The 7,847-nt window shown below is 40.2% G+C and overlaps 1 long non-coding RNA gene across 1 annotated transcript in view; it reads left to right on the top strand.

Moving 5' to 3' along the window:
• Window positions 1–7,847, top strand: part of LOC110483364 (uncharacterized) — a 161,283-nt gene that overhangs the window by 119,401 nt on the left and 34,035 nt on the right. The window lies entirely within an intron of this gene.

Raw genomic sequence — 7,847 nt, 5'->3', positions numbered from 1 at the left:
GTGAGACCCTTTTACTTTCTGTGTCTGCTAAGGAAATCTAAGTTGCATGTGTTTGTACTTATGTTAGGTGAGATGAATCCCTCTCCTTTACCTTCTAATGTAAGGAAGACATTAGGATAAAGCAGAAAATTCTCATATTTTCCTGAGATGAGGCTATACACATGTTTTCAGTGTCCTGCACCAGAGATGCTAATGGTTCTCATTTAATTTGACATCTACAGGGGAAGAAGATCAGGGATGTCAGTGCATAAGCAAAGAAGCAAACAAACCAAAGCTATCTTGGCTTTCACCTTGTGTCAGCAGAAATATTATTGGCCAAGTGGAAAAAGATAAAATCTTTTGAGGAAGAAGTGCTATTTCCAAGCTTTATAAAAGGAATCACAAACATTAAGAATGAATGAACTGGGGAATACAAAATACTGGTTGTGTTTGCAAAAATAACGAGAGGCAATGTAGTGGGCACGATGGAAAAATGTGAAAATAATGTGCTGAAGTGTTTGTCTTACAAGGCTCTGGGGTTAAATCACTACATGAGCATGAAGATTTAATGATTTAGGTATCTTTTAATGGCTGTCTCTCTTTGGCTCAGTTCTGTCTTGTGCTGTGGCCCCTCAGGCACCACTGGAGGAGGTGCTTGGAGTGATTCACAGGATCCCTCTCTTTGTGTTCAGGTGTAATGAAACAGGGAAAATTGTTTGGTTTGCTCCGTTGTTCAAGCATGTACCTAGAAATAGTGTTGATGCTTCTCTCTCTCTCTGCTCAATCTTTTATGTTTTTCTGTTATTATGTGCCTGTTTTTTCTGCAGCTTTCAGGCAGGGCCAGTTCGTGAGGTGACTGTCCTAGGCTATGAGGCACTTACATACATGGATTAACACAGCTCAGAGCAGATTTGAAGCACCTTTCTCTTGTGTGGGCAAGTGTTTTGGCTGCTTCACTGGGGAGCAGTGCCATGCTGACTACATTACTACTGATAAAATACCCTCCCCTTATTTTGCAGCTTGTCTCACCATTCAGAAAAATCACAGTCCAGTGCTTTTTCTGGCCCCTGTAATGCTAAAAGTGTCAGGTGTATATTTTTCCCCCATTTTTGTTGTATTTTGCTTTGCTTTTACTTTGTTCTGGCTGCAACATGTTGGAGGATTTAAGCCATGATTCCACCCCCTCTTTTGCTCTGCAAGGAAACCTTCCTGAGAAATAGCCTGGGAACATGATGCTCCTTTAATTCATATCTGGAAACACTGAAAAGAAGCAGTATACTAATTGATGAGGAAAAATATCTCCAAGGCTAAAGTACTGTGTGTGGATGGACTGGAAATATTTACAGTGAACCCTGCCGGATCTGAGGAATTAGGTGCAGTGCCTACTTTTACAGTGAGAAATTTGACCAACTTTAAAAGTACTAAGGAGAATTATTCACAAACTCCTGGAAATTCTGTATTTGAAGTTGTTTAAGGTCAACATAAATGGGGAAACACTTAAATGGGGAAAGTGACATTTTCCCTGGCTTGGCACCAAAGTCCTACTAGTGATCTAAATTGTAGAGCTAGATGTTATGAAAGAACTTCACTGAGCATATTCTTCAGGTTAGTGTAAAGGTCAGAAGTGAGCATCCTTGAAGGGTTCATGTTCATCTGTGGTTAAAAAGTTTCTTAGCTTTAGCTCTGCAGTTTCCATGGCTAATCTCAAATCTGCCAGACCTCTGCACCAGTTGCTTGCAAGTGTAGGAGAGTTTGCACAGGAACTCTCCATACTCTAAGCTTTTGAGCAATAAAAAGAATCAGACTTCAGATCTAGTAATATCTGCTGAAAAAAAATACATTAAGGCCTCTTGGAGCAGTCTTGGACCATCACAGCTCTATCACAGGCTAGGCTGATGCCACCACAAATGCTAAACTAGAAGCTTCTGTGGAGCAGAAGAGACGGGGAAAAAAGAATGGTAAGGGGAAAAATATGGAAGAGGATTTCTTCTAAGTGGATAACAAGATAAATTAAGAAGTGGAGATGTAAAAAAGTTTGAAAAAGGTAAGGGGAAGCTGTGTTGTTAAGGCCAAATAATTCTGATTTTGCCTAGCAAAGCACCACTTCTCTGTAATGATGAATTTTTTTGTGCAAACTTCAGCATTGGAAAGATATGTTGTTTCTCAAATGGCTAAAACTGCAGCAGGACCCTTATGTGACATACAGACTTGTGAAGAACGCTTACATCTGATGTGAAACAGAGGACTCCTGACCTCTGACTCACCTGGCTTGTATTCAGTTTCTCCTGCTTAGATTAGTCCTTTCAAAGAAACTGTTGGCTAGTTGATTTGGGAAGGGTTTCCTGTTGTTCTGAAAAATGTTAAAGGCGTATGGTAGTGCTGCTAGAAAATGCCACTTAGATTCCATTTATGTTCTCCCCTAACATGGGGGCAGAAGTTGTGCTACCCAGGAGGGACAGGGGAGAAGAAAGAAAACTTGTACATACATGGGTATTTACAAAATTTGGATAATTTTCCAACCTATTTGGAACTTCGTTATCTCACTCTAAGGGTTATGGAGTGAAAAGCTAATGAAAGTCAGGGGCCTGAAGAAATATTTTGTTTTTTTCCATCTGTCCATTTCTCAGCAACTGTGTCTTGTGTAGGCAGAACCCCAACTAAATTGTGAAATGCTGCATCCATTATCGCGGCATTTACTGTTTAGATGAACATCTTAAGCTGCCAGAATATTCAACAGTGGAGCCCTTAGTGAAAATATAGTGCGCTCTATCAAGAACTTGGCTGTTCTTACATGTCAAGTGTTTTTCAGAAAGACAGTGCTTTTTTTTTGTCTTTATTTAGAAGAGCATGGAAGTGTCAACAATTTATTCACGGTGTGAGACAAACAGATATTAATAGAATTTTAATGAAGGCCTTTCAACAGGATTTGAAATTTTTTTTACTGAGTGTTTTGTGTGTTCCTGTTAATACTAGGAGAGTGAAAAATGCAAGCGTCATAGGACAAGTATGGAAAAAACTTTCCAAAGACAGCAAAGTAGAAGAAAGTAAGGAGGCAGTTTCAGCTGGACAGTACCAGAGGCTCTGCCATCACCAAATCCAAGACAATTATTCATTTCCTTACAAATTATCATGTAATGGAGTGAACAGATTTGGGAACACTTGAAATGCATCTTCACATATTACTCCAAGGTGGAAAGAGGTTTCTTGTTTTAGGTTCATCTTATGTCTCTCTTTAAAATGTTACTTCTCAGTTCTGTCATTTTATATGTGTATTTCAAAGCAGCTGCTACCTGCTAGTACTCCTTTAAAAGCCTATGTTCTTAAATACTCAGAAGCACAATTTCAGGCCTCCGGCTTGCCATCCTTACACTTCAGCGACCTTAATAATGCCTCTGCCTCCTGAAGTGATAAAGAGGGGGTGTACTTCTGTTGGGCCCTGCTCTCTGTAGTGAAATATTGAAACTTTCATTTTGTTAGTGAGAAAATCCTTACTATGAACTCTCTCATCTCTGACCCAGTATTTTGTTACTGTACTATAATATTTTTGCACTAATGCTAGTGCTAATACCAACTTTTTGTGGGGAGGGCAGGATGTATCTATGGAAGGCAGCTTTCCAAAGACTCAGTGTCCTTCTCTGACAAAAGACCCTTTCATTAGTGGACAAGAACATAAAGGTTGGCTGTCACCAAGTGCATGGTACCAGCCATCTGAATGCAATAAGGATGTTTGTGGCTTCTACTGTATTAGTCCATAGATCAGCTTTATAATTATCAATTTTAGTTTCAACATAGCACATTGCTGAAGGTCACAGCTTCAGATGCAATTTATTCCCAAATGAATACTAATAACTACATCCCTTCCAAATCTTTCTGCCTTTATATTGTCAGAAACATTACTTACTCTTAACGTAGAGCATGGCTCAGTCACATTTCCTTGGCTCTCTGCAGTTAATTTAGACAGTTTGGTGGTTCTCACCCAGTCCTTTGCTTGAGGGGTGAGCACTTGCAAAGGTGTAAGATGCTGGGGGTGATGTGGGTGGATGCTTATTCAGGATCCCAGAAAAAGAAACCAGATTGGCAGTAGTGATTTGGTGGGATGTCTAGGTACAGGACTAATTAACTTAAATCTTGGTGTGTATCAAAACAAAGACCTGTAACTATAGACAATTTTTTCCTCAGTCCCAGGACAGATTTCTCACATGTGGCACTGCTGCTTACACTTGCTTTGTTAGACTTGAGCTTTCAGTATGGAGGCTACAGGGAATCAAAGCCTAGAAACCTTTCTCTTATATAAGAGCTTATATATTATAAACTTTATATTATAAACCTTTCTCTTATATAACCTCCTTTTAAAGGAGCTTAGTTACAGCTAAACAGTAATTATACTGAAAATAATTTACTTACCTCTTCAGGAAGCCAACTAAACTCCTAGGTTTAATTCAGAAAAGGGTTTTACTGAAGTCAACAGAAAAAAAAATTAGGATCCCTCCCTCCAGCATCCAAGGGCCTCAGGGTATTAAGCAATCACTGCAAAATACCAAGGTGATGTCCTAAAGGGAAAAACCAACACAGGCAGCTCCAGTTTGGTTTGTTTTAACAGTTTTTGCTCTTAGGAGCAGCTTCCATTTCAGGTTTTTAAACTTTTATCTTGGAGGGCAGGGCAAGTTCACTGCTCACATCTAGCAGGAACTGATGTCAAAAGTAGAGTTCAGTTTGATTCCTGACACTGCACACAAGCAAAAGAAAAGAGGAAAAAAAGTATTCAACAGTTATGAGGGAGCCTGTGTTTGCAGAAACCTTTCTTCCCTCTCCTATTTTTATTACTTTCACTCTATACAATGGCAGCTTGTTTTGTCAAGATTTCAGCCTGTGAAAAAGCTGACTAGTTTTACAGTCTTTTATGCATGTTCACCTGCACCAGGACAACAGAAGCAACAATATATTTCAGCTGCATCTTGGGGGAAATGCATTGCAATCACAAGAGACACCAGACAGATCCCTTTCCCATTAGACTCTAAGAAGCACTCCTGCACCTGCTTATGCTATCCAACACCCGTGGTCCCTCTGGCAGTGTGAGATGCAGCTTCTTTCCCCCAGTCTTCAGTGCCCCATCTCCTACCTGCTAGTTCCCTTGGTTATGCAAACCTCACAGGTAATTGCCCAGTCTTTCCAGCCTCCTGTGTGCATGACCTTGCCCTTAAAATTTAATTCTGAAGGCACTTAAAAAAATAATCTATTTTCTCCTCCTGCTTTCCTCCCTTTTATTTATTTTTCTATGCATGTGTCTCATGTGCTGAATATTAAGCAGGAAAACAAAGATGTATATCATCTGGAGCACAGGTGCACCTACCAGGCAGAGAGGGAAAACAAAACAATTCATTTAAAGGGTTTTGATTCACTATTGTCCGCTCATACTTTATTTGACAGCCTGATATGACACCTTGAGTCCACCCACGCCTGCATGCAGCTTAGAATGGAGATGTTTTCTTGGCTCCTTCATGTTGTAAATTTTTTGCCACGGCTCCTCCACTTGAAATTGCTTGGCACAGGCGCTTTGCTAAGTATACTAAAGTGGGGGAGGATAGGGAGGGTATGAGAGAAGAGTGAGGAGTGAAAAAAAAAAAAAAAAAAAAAAAAAAGAGTACTTCAAATATTTATAAGTTTATTTATTTCCCAAATTTTCTAGTCTCTCTCCTATTGCCTATAGACAAAGTTTCCATTCATTTTCCATGTCTGTGGTTTTGATGTGTGTTGGACAATCCTTTGTCTAGCAGGACATGAGAGCAGAGATTGCCTCTGGGTGACTTTGGCTGGAGGCTTGAGTGGCAAGAGCAGAAAAGCTACCTCTCTGTAGAAACCTTTTCTTTTTACTTATCAGCTTAATTCTTTTGGTTTTAGAGAAACAAGTGGTTGTCAAGTTCCCTTAATAGTTTATTCTGTTCTCCTTAGAGTAGGCAGCAAAAAGGACTCTTACATGGCTTAGGGGTGGATCTGCCTCTCCTTGTTTTTCTCCGACTTGCTGCATATCCTTGTAAGGTCACTTCATGTGCCTTTTCTTTCCTTCCTTTGTCTCCTAAGACTTTAAGCTCTTCTTGAGTCAAAATGCTGTCTTTGATGTGTTTGTTTTATATCTTCCATAAAGGAACTGGTGAACTCTGTGGCAGTGGTGGCATGTGGGTGGAATCTGCTCACTCTTGTCTCACCTGGTAGAGAAGGAGATGGGATGTGAATTGTCCTGATACCCATGTCTGTGGCCTCATCCCATTTTACTGTAAATCCATGGCTGGACTAAGTCCATTTGTTTTACTCTGGAGCTGGAGCTAGAGAGGAGCACTCCCCACTTCTGGCCCTTTTTAGGATGCTGCAAATGCACACTGGAGAAATGGAGAGTTAGAAGTGCAGTGACTCCCACATTTTTTTCTGCTGTAACTCTGCCACTGCAGACTGTGGCAAAATATGTATATAGGAGAAGAAACCCCAGCATCAGGTTATATGTTTATGGACTATGAGTTAACTGTTGCCCTCAGGAGCAAGATCTTGGAATTTTGACAGATCCTTCAAATCATAAGCAGCTTTTTTTTTTTTTTTTTTTTTTTTTTTTTTTTTTTTTTTAGTGGAAAACCAATTAAAATGTTAGGAATTGCCAAGAAAGGATTAAAGAACAAAGTAGAAAATAACCTTGGTTCACTCCTATCTTTATTTCCTTTATTTAATATGGGAAATATGCATTTCTCATCCCCTTGTCTCAGGAAGAATACAGTGGAACTAGAAAGGATTCAAAGGCAAAGGGGGTGAGCAAAGATGACTAAATAAACTAGGACTCTTCAGTCTGGAAAAGACATGGCAAAATCTTGAAAGGCACTGAGTAAAGCCTATAAGAATTGATTGTGTGTTGTTTGTGCCAGTGGAGAGCTAAAGTGCACGGACTGAGGCTCAAGAGAGCAAGGCTCAAACCAAACAAAGAGCAGTGGGGGACTGCTCATGCAGTGGACACATCTGTGCAGCTCTGCCCCAGAGTTCCAAGGGAAACTGCATAAATTTATCCAGTCCATCAACTGCTGTGGCTTCAAGATGCTTAAAGTATTTCACAACAATAAAAAAGATAATGGCCACAGGAGGACCCGAAGATCTGTGAATATTGGACAGATTCTGAGGAATCACCTTCCCTGAGGACTGCCAGAAAGAGCACTAGTTGGAGTGAGTGGTGATACCTAACCCTTCTACTAAAATCCTCAAACTAAAGGTCAATGATATTAAATAGTTATAGGAACTGTCAGAATAAGAAATTTCCCTATGGCAGGAAGAGGAGACAGTGAGGAATAAAAGACAGAGTGGCATATTAGGATAGGAAAGGAAAACCTGGGAGAGGTTTCTGTGTGTATTAACAAGATGTGTTAATAGAGGTTTTGCCATCCTGCCTGGCAGGACAGTGACTCACGTTTCATAATCTGCTGTGCCAGCCCTGGACCTGGCTCATGGTCATCTCTGAGCCAGGAGAGATTCACTGGTTTGGAAAAGCACTTAATGAATGGGCTACTAGAGGAAAATCACAACCCATTTGCAAAGAAAGATAAAAAGCACAATAAAACTTTGGATGTGGCTGAACTCAAGTTACCAAGAGAAAAGCAGGCAACTGTTTCCTCTAAAAAGAATTAATTCTCTTCAGTGGGGATGTCCATCCCTGGCAGTGTTTAAGGCCAAGTTAGATGGGGCTCTGAGTCTAGGGAAAGGTGTCCTGCCCATGGCAGGGATACTGGAACTAGGTGATTTTTAAGCTCCCTTAAAACCAAAACCATTTTATGATTCTTTGATGGCACATGGAGGACTTAAAAAAATTTTCGTAAAATGGTAGGTCAAAAATGGAGGAG

This window comes from Lonchura striata, chromosome 2 (assembly GCF_050655825.1).
Source record: "Lonchura striata isolate lonStrDom1 chromosome 2, ASM5065582v1, whole genome shotgun sequence".
Lineage (NCBI taxonomy): Eukaryota > Metazoa > Chordata > Aves > Passeriformes > Estrildidae > Lonchura > Lonchura striata.
The sequence above is the reverse complement of the archived record's forward strand: the minus strand, read 5'-3'. Positions and strand labels throughout refer to the sequence as shown.